This window comes from Equus przewalskii, chromosome 8, assembly GCF_037783145.1.
Source record: "Equus przewalskii isolate Varuska chromosome 8, EquPr2, whole genome shotgun sequence".
NCBI classification, from domain to species: domain Eukaryota; kingdom Metazoa; phylum Chordata; class Mammalia; order Perissodactyla; family Equidae; genus Equus; species Equus przewalskii.
The window spans coordinates 15,536,787-15,563,866 of record NC_091838.1 but is presented as its reverse complement, the minus strand read 5'-3'; the positions used below and the strand labels follow the sequence as shown (position 1 = coordinate 15,563,866).

The window sequence follows — 27,080 nt, the reverse complement described above, 5'->3', positions numbered from 1 at the left end:
TTAAATCTTGCCATGTGTAGGTACTTTACACAACTCAGTTTTGGCGGGTTTTTTTGAAGTAGGGTCAAAAGTTTACAGTATATTTTTTTTACTCATTATCAATCACAAAATTCTTTTACTTTATGTCATCTTGGAACAATTCTCTGAACGGTTTTGGTAGTATCCACTTATATCTGCACAACAACATGAGCTCTGCCCCAAATCCATTTCACATTCCTATTACAGATCCAGCCTGTAATAATTAAGCAAATAATACTTATTTCTATATTTAGCAAAAGGATTTAATTTCTCCCAGAATAGTTCCCCCAAAGACACTGCTTTTAGAATAGAACAATTATTCTAACTCTAAGACTCCTCTACAAAACCACGGATGGCTTGCAACCATCATAGAACGCGAATGTGAGCTGAAAACTATTCATGAACTCTTATCATCATTCAAGATGCTCACTAAGCCCACTCATTCCACCTGTAATGTTCACAACAGAAACACTGATGCCCACCACCCACGACCGGGGTTCAGGATGGAGAACTGTCACAGTAAGTTAGACCAAACAGATCTACGTTACAATTAAACACATTAAAGTGTCTGCCTATAACAAGCCCACATACATCTACTAAAAAGGACATTTCACCCGTCCAGTGGACCTGTAGTTCTGAGGATTTTAAATTAGCAGACAATCCAAAACTCAAAAAAAGTACAAAAATTCCATTTTCTAAAATTCTCTCATTTTACAGTTTTACTTCTCTCATTTACAATTATCAAGCTCAACTTGCAGAATTCTATCCTTAACTATTCACAGGAAATTTCCAGTAAATTGAAACCATCACCATAAATTAGTAGGAGTAATGGGAAAGCAGCTAAGGGTAGAATACAGTCCTTAAAAATGAATAAAAAGGGGCCAGCCCGGTGGCGCAGCGGTTAAGTTCGCACATTCTGCTTCTTGGCAGCCCAGGATTCACTGGTTTGGGTCCCGGGTGTGCACATGGCACCACTTGGCAAAAAGCCATGATGTGGTAGGTGTCCCTCGTATAAAGTAGAGGAGAATGGGCATGGGATGTTAGCTCAGGGCCAGTCTTCCTCAGTAAAAAAAAAGAAGAGGATTGGCAGTAGTTAGCTCAGAGCTAGTCTTCCTCAAAAAAAAAAATAAAAAAGCACTAAAATATACAGTTGCAGTTTAGTTTATAAAAGAATTGTACACCTAAAAATACTACACAAATTGTGTAAATTTGAATTTTACTTTCAATACATAAGGAAAATTTAATATTTAAAACAACCCTCCTGAGTCCTATTTTTAACGTGAATAATCTGGCAGTACAAATGATCAACTCCTACTTAAACTATTTTCTACGTAGAAATCTGATGTTAAAACAAGTTAAATCAATGTAATATTACTCTAATTTTAAAAACAAAAAACCAAAAAATCCCCAGCTAACCTAAAAGGAACAAGTTAAGCAGAGAAAATATGAAAGAAATTGCGAATTAATGTTTCTAATTAGCAAGGGCTTTCACATAGACTTAAGAGCAAATTTTCCTTTCCTGATTAATTAGAACATCAACACAAAGAACTAGAACTAGACACAATTCAGAGAACAAGAATGGGACAGGAGTGACAAACAGCAGAATACACGCTCTCCAATGAAAACAACTGCAATGAAAACCCTGTGTTATAGATATACCACAGATAGATGGCAGTTCCTCTTGACTAAGAACACTTTTGAAAACTATAAAGGCTGTGTAGCTGGGTGGCATGGCAGAAATATCTGGGCCAAAAAATGAGCTCCTTTGCTCAAAATAACACTAAACTTTGCGAAGAGCTTTTATTAACTTAGATATATGGTAAAATCTTAACTGAAAAGACTTCTAAAAGGATTTAGAATTCTCTCTTTTTATTAATAATGCCCTAATTATCAGAGACATATTTCAATGTTTTCCATTAATTTAAATAAGAGAATTTTACAATACACTCAGAGAATACCAGTTTCTTCCTCCAAGATAAAAAGAGGCACATCACTAATGTGAAATGGAAATGCCTAAATTAAATGCAAAGAGAGAAAAATTAAGAAAGAAATGTGGGACAGGACCCATAACAGCACTGCAATTAAAAAGATAAGGAAAGGAAATTCTCAGGAAAGACAAATAAATCCTCCAGCCTCTAAGATGAGGGACTTGCTCTTGGGGGAAAAAAGACTAACTTTAAAGGATAGAAAATTGAGGGGGTTTAAGAAGCAAATTCAAAAATACTGCAGCAAAGATTTCTGAATGTCAAATTTTAAACGTAAGTACAATCACTAATCTCGAAACAACTGTCTGAGTTTCTGATACACAGACTTTTAAAAACCAGAGACATCATCTACATATACATGGCATTTTAAAATTTCTGATAATTGTTCATTCTTTTTAGCCACTAACATTCTACCTTATATTTTGTTGGCTCATTTTACAAGTAAAATACTTTTAGAGTCAATAACAAAAAATGATAAAATACAAATATATTAGAACCAAAAAATTCTTGTTTTAAAACAGTTTCTTCGATTCTTTGTAGGCAGACTTAGAGGGTTTCTCCACTTTGTTTTATGCAGATGGGCAATCTCTGTAACTTCTCATTTCCCCAGTTTTCTGAGATGTTTGTTTTTGTTTTTTCCTGATTGCTTAAATCAATCATACATATATAATTTTACATATAAAATCATATAACTGGTTTTATAGGAATCAGTTTATATATTGGTTCATATAAAAACAAAATGAGATAAAAGGGCCAAAACGGCTTACAAAATATTTTTGCAATAACGTATAAAGGACAGGAGCTCAGCCATCCAGTCTCCTCCTGAAACCCTACAGATTTATCTGCACTGTTATTCTACCTTCCCAGTTAGAGGATGCTTTCTATCACACTGCATTTTTGCTTTACATTATTACTATTATCATCTCTTGCTTTTTCTGTTGTTCTAAGAAATAACCTTTTCTCCCCTCTTAAAAAACTCACGGTTAGGTGAGAAAACTGTTTATTGGTTCTTCCCTGAAGATGTGCAATACATTTAATTTTTCACTTAAACAAAACCAACTCCAAAAGTTTCTTAAAAGACTAAAAGACCCCTACATTTTAAAATAAACTGTATTGCTTTCTAAAATATATTGCTTTTTTCCTTCTTAAATGGTATTCTTTGGTAACATACCAATAGTGGTATTAAGGCTTAGAGTTGAGTAAAGATGTTTTACTCTTATACTAAATGTCCCACAAATACTATTTTCAGGTCACAGCTAGAAGTTATTATTTGTATGTCGATTTTTAAATTAGGAGTCTCACTGTTATTTCTTTTTCTATGAATATAACACAACTTATTTATTCATTCTCCTGTTGTCAGACAAGTTTTTCCAGTTTTTCTCTATTTTCTCACTGTCATTTCTTGTTGAATTCTATATATGCCTGATTCTACCAGCTGGTCTTTTGCTTTCTAGATAAATTAAGGGTGATTTTACTCCCATATTCATATTTCTGATTACAGCTTTATTGAGATAGTCACATATCATACAATTCACAGATTTAAAGTGTATAATTCAATGGTTTTTAGTATATTCACAGAGTTGTACAATCACCACCACAATCAATTTTCGAACAACTTCATCAGTCTGAAGAGAAACCCCACAACATCAGCAGTGTCTCCCATCTTCCTCCACTCCTGGCCCAGCCCCTGGCCACCACTAACCTACTTTCTATCTCTAGAGATTTGCCTATTCTGGACATTTCATATAAGTAGAATCATACAATACGTGGCCTATTATTACTGGCTCCTTTCACTAAACATAATATTTTCAAGGATAATACATTTTGTAGCATATATCAGTACTTCGCTTCTTTTTATTGTCAAATAATGTTCTATAGTACATATACACATTTTATCTATTCATCAGCTGATGGACATCTGGATTGTTTGCACTTTTTGGCTATTGTGAATAATCTGAATTCCCATATTCATATTTTTGTCAATACAGAAAACCTACGAGTTCGTTTTTGCTCATGGGATGATGCAGATCACAGGGAACTTGGACATCCACAGGAGGCCAAGCCAGGTCTTCTGAAGGACTTGGAATGAGCCCTCCCTCCCTGAGCATTCACTGACTACCTTCCGACCAACGCGCTTTAGTATCGCTCAGACCTCCTCACCTCCACCGCCTCTGCCACCACCCCCTCAGTCCCTGTCATCATCGCACCTGGGTGACCTCAACAGCCTAGTGTGTCTCAGCCTCCAGTCTTGCCCCTCTCCAGTCCAACTGCCCCAGTGCAGGGTATTCATCTAAAACACAAGTTTCAGCATTTCATTTCCCTGCATCAAATCCTTCAAAGGATCCCCACGGCCCTCAAGATTAAAGTAAAATGGCTTAGCAGGTAAAAGACTCTTAGATGATCTGGCCCCACTAACCTCTACAATCCTCATCTCTGACTACTTCTGTTGCGTGCACAATCATGCATCACTTAATGACGGGAATACATTCTGAGAAATGCACCTTTAGGTGATTTTGTTGTTGTGCAAACATTATAGAGTGTGCTTACGCAAACCTAGATGGATAGCCACTACACATCTGGGCTATATGGTACTAATCTTATGGGACCACCAACATATATGTGGGTCCATTGTTGACTGAAACGTCATTGTGTGGCACAGGACTGTACGAGGAACTACTTCAGTTAATTACTCTCTCTCACCACTGGACCTTTGTACATGCTGCCCTCTCTGCTTGGAAGTGCCCCTTCCTCTCTCTGTGGATTCTTCTCTTAGCCACAGAACTGTTTACATTCTACCTTTTTATGCCATCATCTCCATGATAATATAAGCTTCAATCAAGCAAAATTTGTCTTTTCTCATAGCTAGTGGATCCAGTACAATGAATGGCATAGAGTGGCTTCTCAACACATATTTGTGGCTTTGATGAGAGAATGCTATTTATTATTATACCTGAATAATTCCTGTGAGTAGGTATGACTTTTCTAAGCTCTGGGCTTGGGGGATTAAAAAAAAAAACTGGTGAAGAAACACAAAACACAAACTTTAATCTCAGCTACCTCTCTCCAACAAAGGTAAGCAACCCTCCCCTGTCAGGCCATCTGGTTCCCAATTGGACTGACATCCACCCTTCCACACAGCCCCTCACGTGACCAAGGATTAGCCAAAATGCTTGTTCTACCCCCAGTCTCCTGGAAGGACTGGTTCAGAAATGGGCAGGTAATCCACCCAGGGCCCATGAGAGTCATTCCTGTGATTTCTGTTGGAGCTTTCAGGAAAGAAACGCCATCTTTAAAGGAGGCCACTGGCCATTAAAATCGTATAAGCCAGAGCTGCTGATGACCTTCTGCGTTATCACATGAAGTCCTAATTGAAAAAAAGAGGAAAGTAGAGACAAAAGAAAGAGAGAAGGTTCTGAGGACATCATTTCAGTCCTTCCATCCAGATGTGCCCAGAGCCAGTCGCAGCCTTGGACTTCCCACCCACGTGAGTAAATAAATTCCAGTTTTTTTCACACTGGTTTGAACTGGGTTTCTGTTGGGCAGTCAAGAGTGCAGGACTACACATCATCCACCTGTGTTATCCTATAATTAGGCATCAAAAATAAGACTATACTTATCTTTCAATTATCTGCCATTTTGCACCAACATTGATATAGCTTAGAGCTCAGACAAATTCTTGGGGATACCTTGGTGGAAAGTGTGACTTCCAGCACCACAGCTGAACTCCTACTACTTCCTTTGGTGGGTGAAACAATACAAGCCAAGCTGCCAGAGCCAGGGGAGACCCTAAGGCCCCTGGACATCTGAAGCTTTCAGGAGGATAAAGCCAGCACCAGAATTAGAGCAATTTGGAGACAATAATTCTGTGGGAATCCACATTACTTGTTTCAATTCTTGAGATACTTTTCTTACCCACACATCTGTGGGTAAATCAAAATTCATTTTCTAGGGAATCAATGTGGTGAGACTGTAGGATCAGGTTTGGTTATGTAGGATTCTTCCCAATTTCGTGCAAGATGCAGAAATACTGAATTTTATACTCAGTTCAACTACTACTTCCCTATGAAGAAGGGTGGAGCCCATTTTTCTGAATAGTGTTCATGAAATGTTACAAAATTAGGCGTTCATCTAAGATACGTTTCTTTTCTTGGAGATAGGGGAAGATATCAAAATTAAGACTATCTTTGTCCTCAGTGACTCATAAAGTATAGCAGAAAGAACAATATGACAAAGAAAAATCATTAAAAAATGGGTTTGCATGTCCGTATCCACACTATGCAGTCTACCAGGCTCTTTTTCCTAAATAATGATTTTGCATAACACCCTTGGTGGCTTCCCACTGCATACGGAATATCAAGGAGGCCAGTGTGCGCTGCGTGGAAAGAATGCCACATCAGGTATAGATGTCTGCAGGGGCCGGGGGGCAGGAAGCAGTGGCATGTGTATCAGCTATCCTGGCTATGGAAACATCTAAGGAAGATGCTAACTAAGCATCATAAGCCAGTCATTAAAATTTAGAACAAAAAATGTAAGAAATCTCGGATATGAAAGATGTTTCTGTAGCTGTAAGAACTTCAGTTCCTCTCCCATTCAGGGAGCCTAAGCAGCAGGTAATACAGAAAACACTATGCTTGTGGCCTCGAGTAGATCAGGGGAAAAGGTGAGTTAACTGCAGGGAGCTGGGGAGTATGCCCAGAAAAGCCTCTAGACTAGAAAACTCATCGCCCCACTGGGAGACTAGAAAACTCATTGCCCCACTGGGTTTCTTGGATGGGAGCAGCAAAAGTAACAACACAGCAGAAGCAGAGGCCTCAGAGAAAAGAGACAAGCAGCCCTCTGCCCGCAGTGTCCTGCCTTAACAGCGCACAGCAGAACACAGCCAAGGCCCAGGACTTGCACATGGTGGGTATGTCTGACAGCTACCCACAGTCTCTGTTTTGGAAAAGCATTAAGCTTTAGAATTTCAGGTCTTTGCACCTGCAAAATGGACATTATGCAATAAAAGCACTATTAATCAGAATGCTCGTGAGATGACAAGTTATGTTATCCCACTACCATCACCAAATTTGGTTCACTGTTTATTTCAAAGCTTCCTAAAAAATACGATCATAATCTCCTATTTTAGTAAACATAACATTCTAAAGATAATTTTATCTTCCTCTATTATTTAAGATCTTACAGTCCTTAGGACTATCATTCTGAATATTTGATACCAATACAAAATAATGAAAACTTTATAAGGGGCAGGAGATAATACGGACTGTCTACTAACCTCAACAAATTATTAAGTGTGTACATGCACAGGCTATTTTCTAACTTCCTTTCAGGAGATTCTATTTAACAGCAACATAAAGGAAAAATACAATTTAATTCAGCATCTCAGGAGGGCTTCATGTAAATCTAAGTTCATCATATCCAACTAGATGCATACAGATTGATTATAAAGATTAATAAAAGCATATTATCATGCACGTATCAACTACCACAAAAACACTTGTCCAAAAAAGGCCTACAAGGGTGACAAGGTAACTCTACCGTGGATCCCATCTTTACTACTACTTAATTAGACAGAATTGGGCAGGTCACTGGATTTGTTTTTTCCCAATTGTAAAGTTTCCCTCTTATAAATTTCATGATTCTTTCAACATCACTAATAATAGTGTCAGCTTGGTAGTACTGCGTCTGGTAGACTATTAAACCCAAGTGATGCGATCCACTTCTGATGTGCAGTGACTGTCCAGAGCGATGCCAGTGTCCTGGTTTTCTAAAGCACTAACATACTCACTGCGGTGTGTGTGTGTGTGTGTTCACTTAGAATGGAATTTTCGTGTTAAGAGACATTCAGGAGGCCCCCACCAGCGGGGCCAGGCACTGAGAATACAACTGGGGAAAGGCAGGCCTGTTCGTCAGTTCAGGTTCGTGCGGACTCGACTCCCGATCTGCTGGTGTCTCCTTCCAGGACTCAGTGCCAGCACTGTTACCTTACTACTCAGTTCATCCTCGAAGCGCGAAGAGGCTTCTCAGAGATGTCCTAGGCAAAAGGCAGAAACTAGTGGGGAATTTAAACTTTGCCACAGATATTGAGAGTAGCAGTTTTTAGGGACACACTATTTAAACTACATCATTTTTCCCCTCTACTCCCAAAGCAGAAGTGTTTATTTGTAATGCCAAATGACGCATTTAAACTGTTCATGGTTTTTTAGATTAATTGCAGAGTCACAATGGATTTTTCTATGTAATCTTTCAGATTCTGACATAATGAGTCCAGGAAAAAGAAACAACTTGCTCAAGGTCTCAGAGCCACCAGTGTGGAACCACGCCAGTGAACGGCCCAATGGCTCCCACACGTTTGTTTCACTTGTGCCTTTTTTAATGTAAGATTCAAAGATCTGAGGACTCCGGCTTAACTTTTTATTGGTTATAGCAACTGCTAGAACAATCAGTAAAAAAGGTATTAAAAGTATGTTGTCTACCTGGCAAACATTTTAAATTAAAGACTCCACTACTAAAAGGTTTTTTTCTGATAATTCGTCAAAACGATAATATTTGTTTTATTTGGCTGGTCATATTTTGAATGGTTTTTTTTCCCTTTTTCCCAAGCTTACCATAACAAATTTAGAAATAAGAATGTTCAAAAGGACTCCTCTTGAATAAATGTGCGACAGCTCCTTTTGAAAAATCGCTCTCTTGCCTCTTTACTAGATGACTGCCAATGGTGACAATATCTCTTGACAACAGCAAGGGACACTAGAAATTTGACGAGAGAGGCTGAAGAACACGAACGACCCTCGGCTGGAGTCTCACAGTGGCAGGCTTAATCACTTTCCACACCTCTCTGTATTCTCATCCTCAGAATCTCTGGACTACACTCCCAATTGAGAATTTGTGCAAACCCCTGGTGGGGAGCAAATTTTAACAATAAATGTCCTCCTCTTTGTCTTCCTTATCTTTCTTCCCTCCACCTAAAAGGAGGCTTGACAGAGGGTAGGCAGAAGAAGGTGAGGAAGTAATCACAAAGGAAACACATATTAAAAGAAAATTTAGTAGAAATACTCAGTGATTTTCAACAAGAAATCCCAGAAAACTGATTTTTCAGTTGACCCATCACTCTTTGAAGGTCTCCAGCTCTCATGATACTCATTTCTTCTTAGTAGGCTGGAAAGGAAAGAAGATAATGGGAAGGAACCTCAACTCTTTCAGCCCCTTTATTCCATCTCCAATTTGTATGTTACCAAACTGCATGATCAGATCATTTGTGGCAAACTTATGAGCATCACTTCTTAAGCGACTGTATGTATGTATATATGTATGCATGTATGTATGCATGCATGAATGTGTGTATTATTAAAGGTGGTTTCAACTTATTATTAGGTTGTTACTCAGGAAAGAAGCCTTGCCTCTACCCTTTGGCAGTATGAGTTAAGACTTTCAAGGCACACAATGGATGAGAAATACCAGGAGGAAAAAAACAGAGAGAGAAAGAGTAGAGTACATGGCCTGGGCAACAGGTAGAACTCAGCTGGGAGCTGCTGCTGAGTTACTGATCTGAAATTTTCAGAAATATAACTCACCTTAGACTAGGAACAGGAATCAGAGACGAGGAATAGAAGCGAATGATAAGGAGAGGGAGGAGAATGAGGAAGACAAAAGCTAGGTTTTAAAAACAATCTTCTGAGTGATAGACATTGTGCTAAGTGTTTTCTATGAATTATCTCAATATAACAAAACCACATACCACAAAAAGAACAGATGTCTTAGAGACGTAGGGAAGTGGAATTTGAACAGAAAGAATAGATTAGACTCAAACTAATATCAAGACTAAAGGGTCCTCCAAGTAGGCTTACTTCAGATGCTCGATAAAACTAGACTATTCTCTCTGTCCAATGTCCCCACAACTGGCTGCTCGTCAAAAGGACATGTTTCTATAATATCCCTACATGTGTAATAGTTTTTATTCCATCATGCTTAATCACTTTTTATACGTCTTCAACTAGAGGTATTCTTCAACCAGAGAGTATACCGAATACAATTTCTTAAACTCTAGGAGGTAAATTAAAATCAACAAGAATTTACTTAGTGCTTTGTATAAACCCAAGCATTATGGATTCCTCCCTATCATTTAGCAGGAAAATTTACACTCCAGCTGTGCTAGGTTGGGAAGGTAGTAGCCAGCATTAAGCGCCCACATTCCCACAACACTTCCAGCTAAGGTGGTAACCAGCAGGGATTTTTCTGTCTTTGTGGTGCCCAAGTCCCATCAACAAAAGATACCTCTTATTTCTGTGTTTCAATTCTAGCTTCTCCTGTTGTAAAGATCTAGAATACACAGTAGGATTGTAGACTGCAGAGTACGATAACCACATGGTCAAGAATGTCAAGAGACGGACAGCGACGAGTCCACTGTCCATTACCCTTCCCATATTGTGTACCTGTTACGGTACGTTATTTTACATTTGTTGATACACTGCTTTGTAATCTCATTTAAGTAATTTAATGTCTGTCTGCCATTTCTCTTACTACATTGTAAGATGTGGGTGGAATAAAGGCCATTTATATCACTTCTGTATACCTAAAACATTCCTACTTTACTGTGTGCACAGCAACTGCTCTGAAGACAAAGACAGATTGAATTAAAAAAGACTGTCAGTTAGCTGGGGAATGAAAAGCAAGGGCTTTCACCTAATCAAGAAGTTCCATCTGTATCACTAGAGGAGGTCCTACTAAAAAGAGAAGAGATTTGGGAAATATATTGTCCCAGGTTCAAATTCTAGGGCTACCCAGCTCACTGTATGACCTTGATTAATCTCTATGAGCCTGTGTTTTCAACCATAAAATGGGGATAATTTCTCTCTCCCAAGCTGCCATTAAGAATTTGATGAAATAAAATGTATATTAAGGACTGGCAGAATGCAAGAAAAGCTTCTTTCTTAAAACTTCTTTATATTCTGATTTATAAAAATATTATTTCCACATTTTATTTTAAAAGGATGTGGTCAAGCCATTACTGGAGGGTATATGAACAAATTTTTAAAAAGACTCAACAACCATAAGTTACAATATAAATAAAGACTCTAAAATGTTTAGAGCTAGATTTAACCAGTGATTTAAGAAATAGGATGAATTATTGAAACACTGAAAGCATAATTCACAGAATCAAATTATAACTTTATTATGTAAATGCTTATAAAACAGCTATAAAAGAAAAGGAAAATAGCAGCTGTGAATAAAGTAAATTTGAGGTGGTAAGTAATTAAAACTTCATTTTTTGTTCATGGTGAATATCGCTAATTATATCACAAAAACTCATAAGCAACTAAAAACACTATGCACTGCTCCTACAGAGCACCTGTAATTTCCCCTATGTAAAAAAACCAGGAAAAATCTGAGAGTGAGGGTGGCCTAATTTTTACATTTTATAAAATGTAAACGCCATGTCTGTTAATTGACATTATGATTATCTGAAATATTATATAGTCAACATGAAATAGAAACTGTACTTCAACATAAATTGAGGCTTTTTTAAAGTAATTGAAAGAATTCTGTAGTTACTCTTAGAAATATATTTTCTAAATTAAAATTGAAATTTGCTTTTGAATTGAATATTTTCTTCTCTATGTGTGAGAGGGTCCCAACATAAAGTTTCTTATTATGCGAATTCCAGGAAATCCCTAAGATTTTTTTAATTGCAGAAAACCTCTAAAGTTATTTTTAAAGAGAACATGAAAAAGAAAATGGGCTAGCCCCCCCTTTTCCATCTTTCAAAACAAAATAACCCACGTTAACAGAACATCTAAATGCAAATCTCACTGAATTAATTATCAGTGTAACCTCATTTGAAACCAAGGAACAGCTTATTATCATTTCTGTGACTTGCATTTGCCTTTATTAATTAATGTCAGATAATCATTTCCGATATAATATACAATTTAGCAACTTCATGGGCTTTCAGTTTTTCTAGTAGTCACGATGATATGGAGCCCTAGACCTTCTTTGGAAGGGAAGAGACAGCAAACACAAGCTAAGCTTTGTCAGATCCTTTACCCACACTTAGGTCAGTTTGCAACTTTATTTTGAAATTATTAATTTTTTTTGGCTTCATTGGTCTTTTTTTTATTTTTTACGAGTACCTGTAATTTCCCCTATGTAATAAGCAAACTTTCACAGGCAAAACACTACCAACATTTGCAGTATTAAAACATTGTTTTTATGCTTATCCTAAAACTCAACTGACCATGGAAACTGAGCTGACCACTCTAGAGGAGCACGACTGAGATTCTTTATTTCTAGTTCCTTTCACTGTCCAAGGGAGGCCAATGAAATCCACTTGCCATTTCCCTCCTCCATGGGACAAAACACCTGAGGAGGGTCATTCTCAGCTCTGAAAGTCATGTACGCTATCTGACAATGTCTTTGAACAAAAAAAAAAAGAAAGAAGAAAAACATGGCTTAAATGACATGTTAATCAACGATGTTTTCTGCAAAAGATCTTGATCAAGAGGAGAAAATGTAAAAGGATTTCAATCTAAAGTGGAACTGGAAGATCTGAACGGAAAATCTCACACAGGGGCCCTCAGAAGAACGGAACTTAAGAACGGCGAGACTGATTTCAATTAAATGCCTGATTTATAGAAGACGGAGACTTTGCTCCTGACCAGTGAACACCCACCAAGAGTCACTCCCCATCCTCAAGCCAATGAACTCACTGCTTGGACTCTGGCTGGACTTCCCCAGCTTTGCCCTTCCTGCCTAGACATACAAATCGCCCCAAACCCTCAGGGACTCGCCTGTAGCCTGCTATAGCATGTGCTTCCTGAATTGCAATTCCCCTGCTATTCCCAAATAGACCCAATTTCTGGTTTAAAAAAAACCAAACTACCAATGACAGACTGGGTTTGAATCCCAATTCTGCCTCTAACTAGCTAAATTAAATTAGGTGAACACCACCAGGTGAGTCAATTGAACCTCTCAGTGCCTTCATTTTCCCAACTCTAAAATAAGATCATAACAGCAGTTACTTACAGTTACTTAAGTTTCTTTTGAAGATTATGTGGATTACTATCAGAAGAGTTTAGAATACTACCTGGCACATGATATGCCCAATATGCACGCTAGCAACTATAAATGATATCTCAGTTCCAAGAACTTTCTATGCCATTTGTACTATGATTGAAACAGGATCTTGTGTTAATAATACTTGGTTCCACATTCATGTCTCTGTATTGAAACCACATTGCTGTTGGCCTCTAACTATGAAATGTAATCAAATATAAGTAAACCGTACATTTAATTAAATAGATGACTGACTGAAACATATACATCTTAATTTGTGTTCATGTCCTACTTTCCACCTGTTTGGCGTCCCATCATGATTATTAATCTTTGGTAATATAGTAATGTTATTTTAGATAAGACAAATTTATATATGTAATGACATATTGATGCAGAAAAATTACACGTGCATATATGGGCAGCCGTTAACGTTAAAAATGTTCTGTGACTAAAACCATGAAAAAATATTAACCGACATGTTGCTCTAGACAGTGAAAAAAGATTTTAATGAAGTAGGATTTTTCTTACTCAATTTCCTTCACAGCCTTGATTTACAACTTCTGAGCACTTTCTTCTGACAAAGACCATTTTGAGGCATCTGACGGGATCAAGTTAATGAAAACTTTCCTTTTCTGAGATCAGAATCATCTTTCCCACTTAACTACTATAGAAGGTAGCACAAAATGTCTTTGCAATTGTTACAAGATTCAATTAAAAGTAGATGAGTTGAAAGACATAAAGTTCTGTTTCACTATAAACATTATGGCCCAGGATATAAAATGCGAATGCTTTGAAAATAAAAAGTGGCTTAGTGTCAAGTTCAAATCAAAGAGAATTTAGACACGATCAGAACACACTTCACATTCTGCCACAAAGAATTTATCCCGAGTGTAAATTGATACAACACACGTAAAGGCCAAGAACCATGTCTTGCCAAAATTCATAGTAAATGTTTGTTTTTCCTTTACTCTCTCTACCCTTCAAGGTAACCTACATCTGCCTCTGCCTCAAAACACCGTGAAAACTTTAACTACCTCATGAAATCTCATTGTGGTATATAAACAATGACCAGGTATGTTATTTTCATAATTAGTCCTGGAAATCCAGTAGGCTCTAGGACCCTGAATCAAGAGAAACCTCAGTAAAACTCAGGACTTAATTAAAAATGCACCGAAGTGGAAATATCATAAGCCAAAAGTATCAAATTTATTAGAATAAATAAATAATAAACAAATGCCTCATTTTCTATCTCTAAAATGAGAAAGGGTTAAGAAGGAAGAACGCGTGTGGCTCCTCGTGGGGTAGCCCTGGATCCCACAGGGACTCGAGCACGGTCACCACGGCAGAGCATCTGTGGGGACTGTGGCCAGTACTGCAGGCAGCATTGGGCTCTGGGGTTAAACAACTGTGGTGACGAGCCACTGCGGTGTGAAAGGGGAAAGGTTTTTGGTTTTTGGTTTTTTTTAAATGAGGAGAGAAAAAAATAAGAAGATGGGAAATAGATACAGTGAGCACTCATGGTTTAAAGCAATATGCACTGGCACCTAGGTTATGTTAAAACAAAAATGCAGTTAAAAGATAGCAGTATTTTACAAAAAGCTATCATTTTATATTTTCAAAAGATACTTTAAAGTTTGAACATGACCTTGACATATAAATACGTCAGTTAACAAGTTCAAAGAAGTACTAATTTCTGTGTTAGACAATAAAGATTTTATGAAACCTTGTGGATATTTTGAAGCAGCAGCAACATTACACATCTAACTTCTACCTTAGAGAAAAACCTAAATGTTCCAAAGAAAATCTAGATTCCACTGGGTTACTAAAACAAAATCTGCCATTATATACAAAAATATATACATTTGAAACCAACTTAATTTGTCTAACAGATGTTTATTTTAAATGAAAGGAATTTTACATTTCTATTCTATTCAAATATAATAGCATGGGCAGTCGCCATATAGTTTACAAAATACCTTAGTGCAAAACTATCTCCTATTTTCACACTCTTTTAAAACCTAGAAAAAGAAGTTTATTTTCTGAACTGTAATAAAACTGCCATATAAAAGGAAAACATAGAAATCTAGATCAAATAGCTTTTTTAATGGCCAAGAATTGAAAGAAACTGAGAGATCAACTGGTTCCTTTTGGCCTCTCCTCTTTCTATTCTTACTTAAGCTACCAGTTCAATAATTATGACACAGTTGCTTCTGTTAAAGACAATCTTTTCTAGTGTGGTAAAGACTTAAAAGTCTCAGGACTCAGATAAGGAAGGCACTGGCCGGTCTCTTGTAAGCTTCCCCACTCATCTCTCCACTGAAGGTCACCCCGGCCTATCACACTCCTGCTTTTCAGTCCTGTCACTTCTCAAGGAGGTGCAGCAAAACTGTGCTCCAATCCTGTGATGTGAACAGGTAACAAACTTCCATTCCTTTAGGCTGAAACTACAAAATTTCAAGTGTATGATTTCTGCTTATGAAATGTCTATAACCGGCACCAAGAAAGACCAAAACTGTTGGTTTAAAGAAAGTGGAGTCCTCAAATTAATCAATTCCAAATCAATTCAATATTTTTGAATTCCTCAGAAAGTAGTGAAGGCACACAATTCTATAGACTATGGCGCCACAAAATCAATCTTGCGTGGAGACATGTACTTAGGAGATCCTCCAAAACTGGACTACATATATTTAGAGTAAATGGTTAAATTTCCATTTAGCCAATATTAAAGTCTATGTACTTCTTACTCTCCCTTTGCTCTTGTAGGATGAGAAGGCACAAGTGTAGCTGACACCAGGACAAAAAATACATTTCCATGGATTGGAGACATCCATGAATCATTCATGAGGCAGCAAACAATGCTTAGACAATCTAATGCATGGAATTAGGTTAAAATCACAATTTGCAAAATTTACTGTTAACTTCTCTGGTTTTCCACAGCTTTTCTGAGTCTCAATGGAAACATCTATAACCTAATGCCAAAGAATCACAGGAAAAAAACCCACTTAATTTATTTTATGGATATGAGTAATTTTATAAATAAATGCTCAATTTATCCTTTACATCTAGATGTCGTAAACAGTGAAAAGCAACAAAAATGATTTGAGCTTCAAAAATAAACTGTGAGGTTTTTAATGGAAGCAGTGTGATTTTATTTGCTATTTTATCATGCAGGGGATTCTGGCAAGGTCAGCTGGCTCAAATTCAACACCTGCCTAGAAAATAACATACATTTGTCACTTTCCTTTCAAAGTGAAAGGGAACGGCATAGCTAAAAATCTTACTAACTGACCCCAAATCAAATGCCAGGTATTTCTAAAGTCACTATAGGTAGCACTTTCTACTTATCAGAGACCTCCCCTTAAAGCTAACAATAACTCTACTCTCCAGATAAGTAGGATATACAAGTTTGAATTGAAATATAAAGGTCAATAACAGAAAAGGGCAGGAGGATATACATTTTATTAACAATCTGCAAAGCCCTTCTCCCCACTCCCGTGCACACACGCACCTGTTCTGTAGTACAGAAAAGCAGAGCTGAGAAAGCAGAGTGCACTCTCTCTTTCTCAGAAGACTGACCCCAGTGCTACCTCCTCCAAGACATCCTAACCCCAAAGATCTATATAAGGTACAGACTGCTAATACTCTTAATTTTAAGTATTTCTAAAGAATACCAGCTATGACAAGAGAAGTCACACATAGAAACTCTCAGTTCAAAAACAAATGGTGCTCTCACAGTAAAACAGCTCTAAACTGAACTCAACTCTCTTACAATCTAAGAAACATCCTTATGAATTTTATTTAAAAAATATGTTTTCAAATTGCTGTGTGTAATGCTAAATTTTGCTATTCCAGAATTTGGATTAACCAGAAAAATCAGATTCTCCTATATTTCTGGTATATTTTTCAGCAATGCAACTATGCCTACTAACATCACTTTGCCTGTCTGTACTCACAGAAAGTAGCAATGCCACCTTTCTAAATGAAGACTGCCTGAAGGAAACCATCAACAAAACGAAAAGACAAGCTACCAACTGGGAGAAAATATTTGCAAATCATGCATCAGATAAGGGGTTGATATCCAAAATCAACAACAAAAAAAAACGCAATCAAAAAATGGGCAGAGGATATGAACAGACATTTTTCCAAAGAAGATATACAGATGGCCAACAGGCAGATGAAAAGATGTTCAACATCACTAATTATTAGGGAATGCAAATCAAAAACACAATAAGATATCACCTCATGACCATCAGAATGGCTATTATTAAAAAAACAAGATGCGGGCCGGCCCCACGGCCGAGTGGTTAAGTTCACGCGCTCTGCTTCGGCAGCCCAGGTTTCGCTGGTTCGGATCCTGTGCGTGAACATGGCACTGCTTGTTAGGCCACACTGAGGTGGCATCCCATATGCCACAGTTAGAAGGACCTGCAACTAAGATATACAACTATGTATGGGGCAGTTTGGGGAGATAAAGCAGAAAAAAAAAAAAGATTGGCAACAGTTGTTAGCTCAGGTGCCAATCTTCAAAAAAGAGAAAACAAGAAATAAGTGTCAGAAAGGATGTGGAGAAAAGGGAACTCTTGTACACTGCTGGTGGGAACGCAAATTGGTAAAGCCACTACACAAAATAGTATGGAGATTTCTCAAAAAATTAAAAATAAAACTATCATATGATCCAGCTATTCTACTTCTGGGGATTTATCCAAAGAACACAAAAACATTAATTTGAAAAGATAAATGCATCCCTATGTTCACTGTAGCATTATTCACAACAGCCAAGACTTGGAAGAAACCTAAGTGCCTATCAACGGATGAATGGAAAAAGAATACGTGTATGTACACACACACACATACACAAAAACACACAATGGAATATTACTCAGCTACAAAAAAAACATGAAATCACCATTTGCAACAACATGGATGGACCTGAAGGATATTATGCTAAGCGAAATAAAGAGACAGAGCAAGACAAATACCGTTATGATTTCACTCGTACGTGGAAGATAGAAGAAACAACAACAACAAACAAACACAAAGACACAGCGAACAGACTGGTGGTTCCCAAAGGGGAAAGGAGTGGGGGGAGGGTAAAGGGGTAAACGAGCCCGTTTGCACATTGACAGACAGCAGCTAGACTTTTCGTGGTGAACACAATGTAGGCTATACAGAAGTCAAAATATAATGACGTACACCTGAAACTTATATAATTATAAACCAATGTGACCACAATAAATAAATAAAGGAACGAAGACTACCTGGACTCTGTGATTGTCTCAACCCCACTAAGCGCAACACACCCGCCTCACGAGGTGTGGACCTTTCCAGGAGCACACTTTCAAAGCACTATCAACTCCACATAAACAACACGTTCACTTACGATAGACAGCTCTTGTTGTTGCTGTTGCCTTAACCTCTCTACTCATATGCAAAGATTAAGACTTTTAGTAGGAAAAGACATATCATTCAGAAATCAATGCTTAGTTTTTTTCCTTAAAAGAAAAACCAGAAAGCCAAACGTCAATGTAAAAATACTGAGCAAGGAAATATGGAGTTAAATTTGCATTAATATTCCTTTTCCAGTTTAACAATTTTTGGTAATTATTCTTTATATTTCCCACAGCACTTAGCATGGCTAGCACAATATAAATTACTAATAAAAGTTCCTGAAGGGAAGGGGAGCCAGAGGAAGGAAGGATGGCCTGAAGGTAAAGAGAAGGAGGAAGAGAGAGGAGAATTAAGGGTGCTGCATGAATTTAGTTTTATGGGGAAAACTAAGCCAATCTGTTTACACTAACATGTGCACAAAGAAGAGAGGAAAGCAGAAGAGTAAAAATGCTTTAAAAAGTAATTTCCAACTGATGGCTTTGCGTCAATAACACCCATTAGACGGTAACTTCCACTGACAGTAAGTCTATTTTGTCCCGAGCTCAGCAGTCCATTCTGCAGACTAAGAGCAGAGGAGTCTACACAGGGGGGCTAGGATTAGGATTCTAGTTTGAATAAACGATTGAGGGCATTTTGTCAGCTGTCAAAATATTTGTTACTTTCCAGATCACAGTGCCTACCATGCTGACACTTGAAGGAAATATCACAAAAGGAGCAATACAATTAAATGCCGGCAGGTTTTTGCCTAAAGCAAAAGACACACATTTAAATATTCTAAATTTTTGTTTAGCTTAATCCTGACTTTCAGTGGACAGTGCTCAAGCCGCAGATCTGGAGCTCAGGTCAAGCTGCCCATCTTCCTGGGCACTGACACACCTCTCGGTTAAGTCAGATCTAATCACAAATCTTCTCACACCTACCACCAAAGAGAGAATTCAAAGTCCAACAAATATTCATTTGGAATGTACTTTCAACCACGTCATATCCAATATGGACATACTTTCTTTTATGTCTGGATATGCTTAATATAATGTTCAGCACTGAGCAATTAGCATATAACAACAACGTGTATTAGTATCATAAGAAGTCTATTACGCTTCATTGAACTTCTCTCTCCATACGTTAGTACCCAAGAGTCAGGCTCTCCCTTGTGAACAGTTCTTCACCCGCCCAGCCCAAATCTCGGCACAGAGAAAAACTTATAAATAAATCCAGAGTATATAAGAATCCACAGTGAGTTCAGTTTCCACAGTGAAAGGAAAATTACATCTCAAGGCTACATTTCAAACACATTTATCTAACGCCTGCTTCTGTTTTGACTATCAATTCTAGGAAAATCTTATTGGCTAACTGTAAAAATGCTAAGATGGGAGGCTGGAATGGAAATACTAATGTAGCTACAGATTAAGAAGCATAGTTCAGGCTGTTAAATAAATTTTGTCTTTTTAATTCAAACCACAGAATTTCCTTTCCATATACTCAAACCCGGAATTTGCATTTACACTCATAGATACAATCCTTTCGGAAAGCGTGAGGAAATATAATTAATCATGTTTTCAAATAAAGATTTTAACATGTATTCAACAACACTGTCTTCAAGAACATTTTATCCACAGTATTATACACTTAAGACTCAAAATATTTTTATATAATCTGTCCTTCTCCGCCTCAAAAATAAACTAAATAAGGAAAGCTAAGTTCTATTTGAACCAACTCTGCTCTACCTCAAAACTATGCCACTTCATTTCTTAAATAATTAAAAAATTGGGGGGCCAGCCCAGTGGCACAGTGATTAAGTTTGCACGCTCTGCTTCAGCGGCCTGGGGTTCATGGATTTGGATCCTGGGCATGGACCTACACACCACTCATCAAGCCAGGCTGTGGCGGCATCCTACATACAAACTAAAGGAAGATTGCCACAGATGTTAGCTCAGGGCAAATCTTCCTCAACAACAACAAAAAAAAACACCTTCCTCCAGAGATATAAATTATTACACCTTCCAAGATAGGGTTCTAAGTAATTGTATAGTTGCCATATTTCACACAACCTGTTCTCTGTAGGTAAAGTGATTCATCCAAAAAACCACAGATGCCACCAGTAACCTAAAATTTCTAATACTGCAAGGGATAAAGAATGCTGATTCACAGCATACCATGTTTATAACAGAAAAAGGAATTCAAATGGCTTTCCCCCATGCACCTGACCCCAAAAGAGTGAGTATGCAGCAATGAAAGTGCCAGAGTGGAACTTTAAATTGTTTAGGTAGTCATTAAACTTCAAATGAGTCATCCTCTTTCACAGTTTGAAATAAAGGTTAAAAGTTAAGACCTGCTAACGAAACATAAGCAAAATAATGTTTGACTTTTAAATTAATTTTGAAGTCCTTAAATATAAATATGATTTTCCTACATTACACTTACTGCCACAAATATGCTTGTATTCAGGGCTATTTAGGCAGAAAATGGAGCTTAGTGGTTAAGATCAAGGTCTCTGGAGTGGCAAACTGCCACTTATGTGATGTGACCTTGGAAAAATCACTTAACCTCTCTAAGCTTCAATTTCCTTATCTGTTATTCTGAAGATAACTGAAAGCACTCACATAATGCCTGGCACACAGTAAGAGAGCAGTAACGAATAGCTGCTGTTAGTATTAACAAAGGAATCTCTGCAAGTTGCACTTGTAAATTAGATGCGAATAAGAAACAGCCGTTTAACTCCTAAAATTTTACTTTAAAAAAAAAACAACCCTAAAGGCCAGACTTAGTTCTTTCTATAAATGAAAAATCATAGTGGCAGAAAGAGAGACTAAAGCCTAAAAAAGGTAAAATAGGTCAAAAAAGAAAAGAAACAAGAACACAATAACGGCAACCAATATCCTGGAATACTTAAAGACAACTGCCAAAGATACAAGCAGAGGGGTGGTCAGCTTATGTTATAGCTGTCTTTGATAAGGAATTCAGACATCAATAAGGAGGGCAGGGGGCCAGCCTCAAGGCCTAGTGGTTAAGTTTAGCATGCTCTGCATCCGGCAGCCTGGGCTGGGTTCCCGGGTGTGGATCCACACCACTCAGCAGCAGCCACGCTGTGGCAGTGACCCACACACAAAACGGAGGAAGATTGGCAGAGATGTTAGCTCTGGGTGAATGCTCCTCAAGCCAAAAAAAAAAAAGAGGAAGATAGGCAACAGGTATTCAGTTAGGGCAAATCTTCAGCAAAAGAAATAAAAATAAAAATTAAATAAATAAATAAATAAAGGTGGTAGAAAAATGACTTAAAAATTCCCCCAATCTAGAAACAGAAAAACTAATTCAGTCAGTTAAATTTTGTATACAGTGACAAGTTGTGGAAACATTTTAACTTATTTGATTTTTAGAGACAAAACTGGACAGCTTTCAAATCTACTTTGCTCTCCACAAAGATATCACAAAACACATCCACTGGTGGCGTGATCCAGATGCAGGGAGGAGGCGAGAGGCACCTGCTGCAGGTTGTCCGTCACCGGATCCTGAGAACCTTCTAGGGTAGTGACACAATAAAAACAGAACTGGAAGCACGAGCCCCTGAACTGTACCCTGACTGAGCACACGAGTTCACAAAGTATCAACACAGATAATGTCTCATAACATTTAAGAGCTACATACTTCAAGTGTCTGATATAACTTAATCTCACATTAGTTATAAGTACAAGAAACTATTTCTAGTGTGTATTTACAGATGCAGCACTCCGTAACTCTGAATATAAATAAATTCTTGATGTTTGTTACCCAATCGTTACTTTAACAAACATTTATCCAGTCGTTCCTATACACCAGGCCCTATCCTAAGGGTTAGGGATACTATTGTTAACAAGCCAAGAGGGTCCCAATGTTCACAGAGCTTATATTCTAGTAGGGGAAACTATAAAGAAAGAAATAAATAAGAATATGTCACATGATAATAAATATTATGATAAAAATACATCAGCGTTGTGTGATAAGGAGAGTCTGGGAAGCTATTTCAGACTGGTTGGACGAGAAAAGCCTGCTCACTAAATGTGAAGCATTTACCTCCGTAAGACTAAAATTTGCTGCCAAAATCTATAACAGCTATTCTTTTACTTACACATAAAAATAAATGTAAACATTTTGTCAGGCTATGAAATGACAATTCATCCCTTTCAATGGGTAGACGGAAACTTTTCCCAAAGATATAAACACTGATAACAGCTGTCATTTTACCTTCGAATGTCATCTCTAACACAGTCATAGAGAATTTTCATAATAAAAAAGTACACAACTATTTTGTATTTTATTTATATTCATTTTATTTACATACTATTTGCTAAACTAAAAATAGAATAATTTTTAAGTATTTGATTTTACTTAAAAATCAAAATATTCAGACAGAAAAGCTTAATTTTAACTTACCTGTGCCTGTACACAGTGCAGAAGATCTATAAATTTGTAGCCAAATCCAGGAGAAATCTGCAATATAAACAAAGAAACATGAATTTAAAAACGCAGAACCCTGTTAGACCCGTTAGAGTGGATGTGATGTTTACACCCAATATACAAAGTAATACTCATAATAACACCTCTCCATTAAAATCAAGAAGCAGGCTTATGTAAGGCCACATTTCATTGCGCATTATGAGGTGTCCAACACACAAATTTTGAGCTCCGACCATGCCACTCATCACACTTTCTTGTAGCTGCTTGTCCAACACTAGGAGTGAAAGCTGAGTAAAAGCAGCGGGGGCTCGAGCGACCCCTTTCCACTGCCCTCCTGGGGCTAGCCCAGTGCCTAGCACCCGATAACAGTGCACATCGGTGTTTGCTGAATAAAGAAATGAGTAAAATGCACACAGTGATCTCCATTTGCTGTGATTTACCACTTGATCTATACAGAATCGAAAGGCTTATAATTTTGCAAATAAAAATCTACCTCATAATACAACAATCTGCAAGAGCAAATGTGGACAAGAAAAGGAACCGGACATTTTCAACAATGTGCGCAACCGCTCACCGAGTTTCTTCGGGGTGTGTATCTTTGAGAACAAAGGGCTTAACTGTGAAGGACCCTGCGGCATTTTCTCTGACACACACAAGGCTCACTTCCACTGCGCCAAAGAAGTTTGTTTCCAAGATGCATAGTGAGGAGTATGAACACAACAAACACGTGCTGCTATTTTACGTGTATTCGTGTTTACTACTATTTGAGGGGCCCAAGAAAAATGCTTCATTGCTACTAGCATGTCTTTTTCTTAAAAACTATTATATACTGCTAGATTTAATCAGCTTCGAAGAATGTTTTTACAATTGAGCTACTAGTTTTTTTCCTTCAGGTGACACCAATCTGTAATAATTCACACTTCGATTCATTATCAAACTTAAAACAGTATTAACTCTCTTAAGAGTCCTTAACTCTTTAGAATAATAAACACAACCTAATAGTAGGAAAAAACCAATGTTAATTTAATATCCAAATTACCATTTTTCTAGGGCACTGGAAACATCTGATTTCATAATCTAAGTGGTCTAAAGGGGAAACAAATAGGAAAAAAATTGCTTTTTGATTTTTGATCGGTCTAGAGATCACCACATGTGATGAAATGCAGCTAGGGTGTTAGAGACGATTCATGAAAAGCAAAAGGAAATCTGTACGCAAATAAGTTATCCCATTAAGTAAAACAAATGGATTCTCCTCAAGTGGCAGTGAGCAGAATGCAATAAACTGTGACGTAACAGGATTCATCAGCTCTTCCCCGTCACTCACCCTGGGTGAATGTATTCACTAAGCTGGCCTACTTAAGGCCATTATAATTCCATACCAACAACTAATTTCCTCAAGGACATCATGCTATGCAACAATCAAGAGCTAAAACTTGTGATCTTCATAGGAATGATGATATTAAACTATTACTGCTTGATCGATACTATTCAGTAAGTTTGTATTAATGTGCTAATATGAGGAAAAAGTGCCAATGCATTCATGGTAAAGACAGAGAAATGACACATGAAGATATAAGAGACACGAAGATGAGGATAATTTCCACAGTATAATATTATATCTTGGTGTAACATTCTAAACAAAAGGAATTAATAAAATACTTAAAGCATAGAATACAAAATGTTTTATAAGTTACTAAGGGAAAATAATAGCCATTTAAAGCAGTAGTACAGGCAATAACAACTCTGTAATAAATAAACATCCCACTACTCTTCTATCAGTCCTGACAGTTTTCACAAAGCTCCTATAGAAAGCATTTCAAGGGAAGGAGAGGGGACAGCAGGAAAGACAGAAAGCTTTCAAGAAAAGCAGAGGGATACATGTCATCTTTTAAGCATCATCAGACAGACCAGGCTTCAGAATCTGGCTTTACCATGTAAATACTGCCACTGTTAACACTATTATATCACTAGCAGCAGCTTAGGTATATGACCTAGGAAATGTTACTGCAGACTCAACTATAAAATGGGGATAATGATGTGCTCTTTGCAGCACCTTGGAAGTACTCAATGAGATAATTGCATGAAGCACCTGGCACACAGTAGGCATAATAATCATGATCCTGCCAAGTATGACCCTGTTCAATGCTGCTGGCTATGACGCATAACTCAATAAAGTGATGAAAAATAGAAGCTTCAGGCCTATCCCACCCCAAGGTAGAAGTGACTTCCTGGGATGTCCTAACGACTTTACCTGCCCATAATCCTCCAGAGAGACACATAAACACAGAGGCTGCTGAAAAATTTTGAACTAGGGCTGCTTTAAAGCTGCATCAGAAGTTGAAAGATACTACCTGATTTCAAATCTTACTATAAAGCTACAATATTCAGAACACTGGGGTATGTATTGGCACAAGGATAAACAACAGAGGAGGAAAGAGTCCAGAAACAGACCTACACATTCATATCAATTCATATTCAACAAAGGTGGCACGGTAATTCAGCAAGGAAAGGACAGTCCTCTCAACAAGTGGTGCAAAAACTGGCTACATAAATGGAGGGGGTAAAAAGGAACCCTGACCTTGACCTTGCACCATACAAAAATTAACTCAAAATGGCTAAGACGATAGATATAAAAGTAAGACCTAAAACCACAAAAGTGGTAGAAGAAAGCATTTGGAGAAAATTATCAAGGATTAGGCAAAAAATTTTTAGATATAACACCAAATACATAAAAGAAGAAAAACACAAAAAGAAAAAGGCCATCAAAGAAAAACACTAAGTTGAACTCCATTAAAATTAAAACTTTTGCTCTTCAAAAGACATAATTTTAAAAATGAAAACACAAGCCACAGAGTGGGAAAAAATATTGGCAAAATAATTATCTGATAAAGTACATGCATTTAGAATATATAAAGAGCTAAATAATTATCTGATAAGGGATGTCTATCTAGAATATATAAAGGACTCAAACTCAACAATAAAACAAATAATTCAACTTTTTTAAATGAGCAAACTATTTGATAACATCATAGAAGATATACAACGGAAAAAAGACACAAAAAAGTACTAAACACCATTAGTCATCAGGAAAATGGAAATTCAAACCAAAATGAAACATTGTAGACATCCAGTAAAGTATCTCAGGTGCTGACAATGACAAGAACAAGCTAGAACTCGCAAATCACATCCCTTGCTGGTGGAAAGTACAAAGGTACAGCCATTTTGGAAAACAGCTTGGAAGTTTCTCACCATATAACCCAACAATTTCACACCAAGGTCTGTTTTCATTTCTCTTGACCACAGATAACCATAAAAAGAGTTGTAGACGAATGTTCCTAGCAGTTATGTTCAGAATAGCCAAAAACAGGAAACAGTTCAAATGTTTACCAATTGGAGAATGGACTTTTTAGAATGTGGTACATTGACACAATGGGATACTACTCAATAATAAAAAGGAAGGAATTACGACATATGCAACATGAATGAAGCTCAGAAGCATTATGCTAAATGAAAAAGGCCAGACACAAAGACAACATATTGTATGATTCCACTTATTTGAAATTTCTAGAAAAAGTAAAACTATAGAGACAGAAAACAGATCAGTGGTGTCCTGGGTCAGGGAAAGGAAGTGAAAATGCACTGAACGGACAAGAGACTTTTAGGGCTGACAGAATTGTTCTAAAACTGGATTGTGGTGATGCTAAAGAAACATGCCTAAGAAGCATGAGACACACACAACTGGAAAAATTTACTAAAACTAATCTTTTAATACACTTAAAATGGGTGCATTTTACAGTATGCAAATTATATCTCAATTTTTTAAATGTTAAAAAATTTTAAATGATCTTTTAAAATGTACCTCACTGCCCCTGCTCTTCTGTGTGATAGCTCAGGTTACTTGTGCATTATGGCCTCTAAGGCATGCACGTAGTTCTATCAGCAGATGGTGGTGTGAACACTGGCCAACAAGGGCAGCAACTAGCTGCACAGGTAACACATCACTATAAAATATCAGGACTGAGCCCAAATCACACAAAAAAGATTTCTGGCAGCATTAAAGGTATAGGTTGATGATTTTTTTTTTTTTAAAGCTTGGCACCTGCGCTAACATCTGTTACCAATCTTTTTTTTTTTTTCCTCCTTCTTCTCCCCAAAGCCCCCCAGTACATAGCTGCATATTCCAGTTGTGGGTGCCTCTGGTTGTGGCAT

General features: G+C 37.3%; 1 protein-coding gene and 1 pseudogene across 22 annotated transcripts in view; one reads left to right on the top strand and one right to left on the bottom strand.

Annotated features, from left to right (window-relative positions):
- NCOA2 (nuclear receptor coactivator 2) overlaps positions 1–27,080 on the bottom strand; it is a 267,791-nt gene that overhangs the window by 153,516 nt on the left and 87,195 nt on the right. For all 22 annotated transcript variants that reach the window (XM_070630457.1, XM_070630452.1, XM_070630466.1 and 19 more), the window contains exon 2: positions 22,848–22,904. The gene's annotated coding sequence lies outside the window, so the exon portion shown is untranslated. The remainder of the gene's footprint in view (positions 1–22,847; positions 22,905–27,080) is intronic.
- LOC139085361 (carbonyl reductase [NADPH] 3-like) overlaps positions 1–27,080 on the top strand; it is a 128,224-nt pseudogene that overhangs the window by 16,233 nt on the left and 84,911 nt on the right.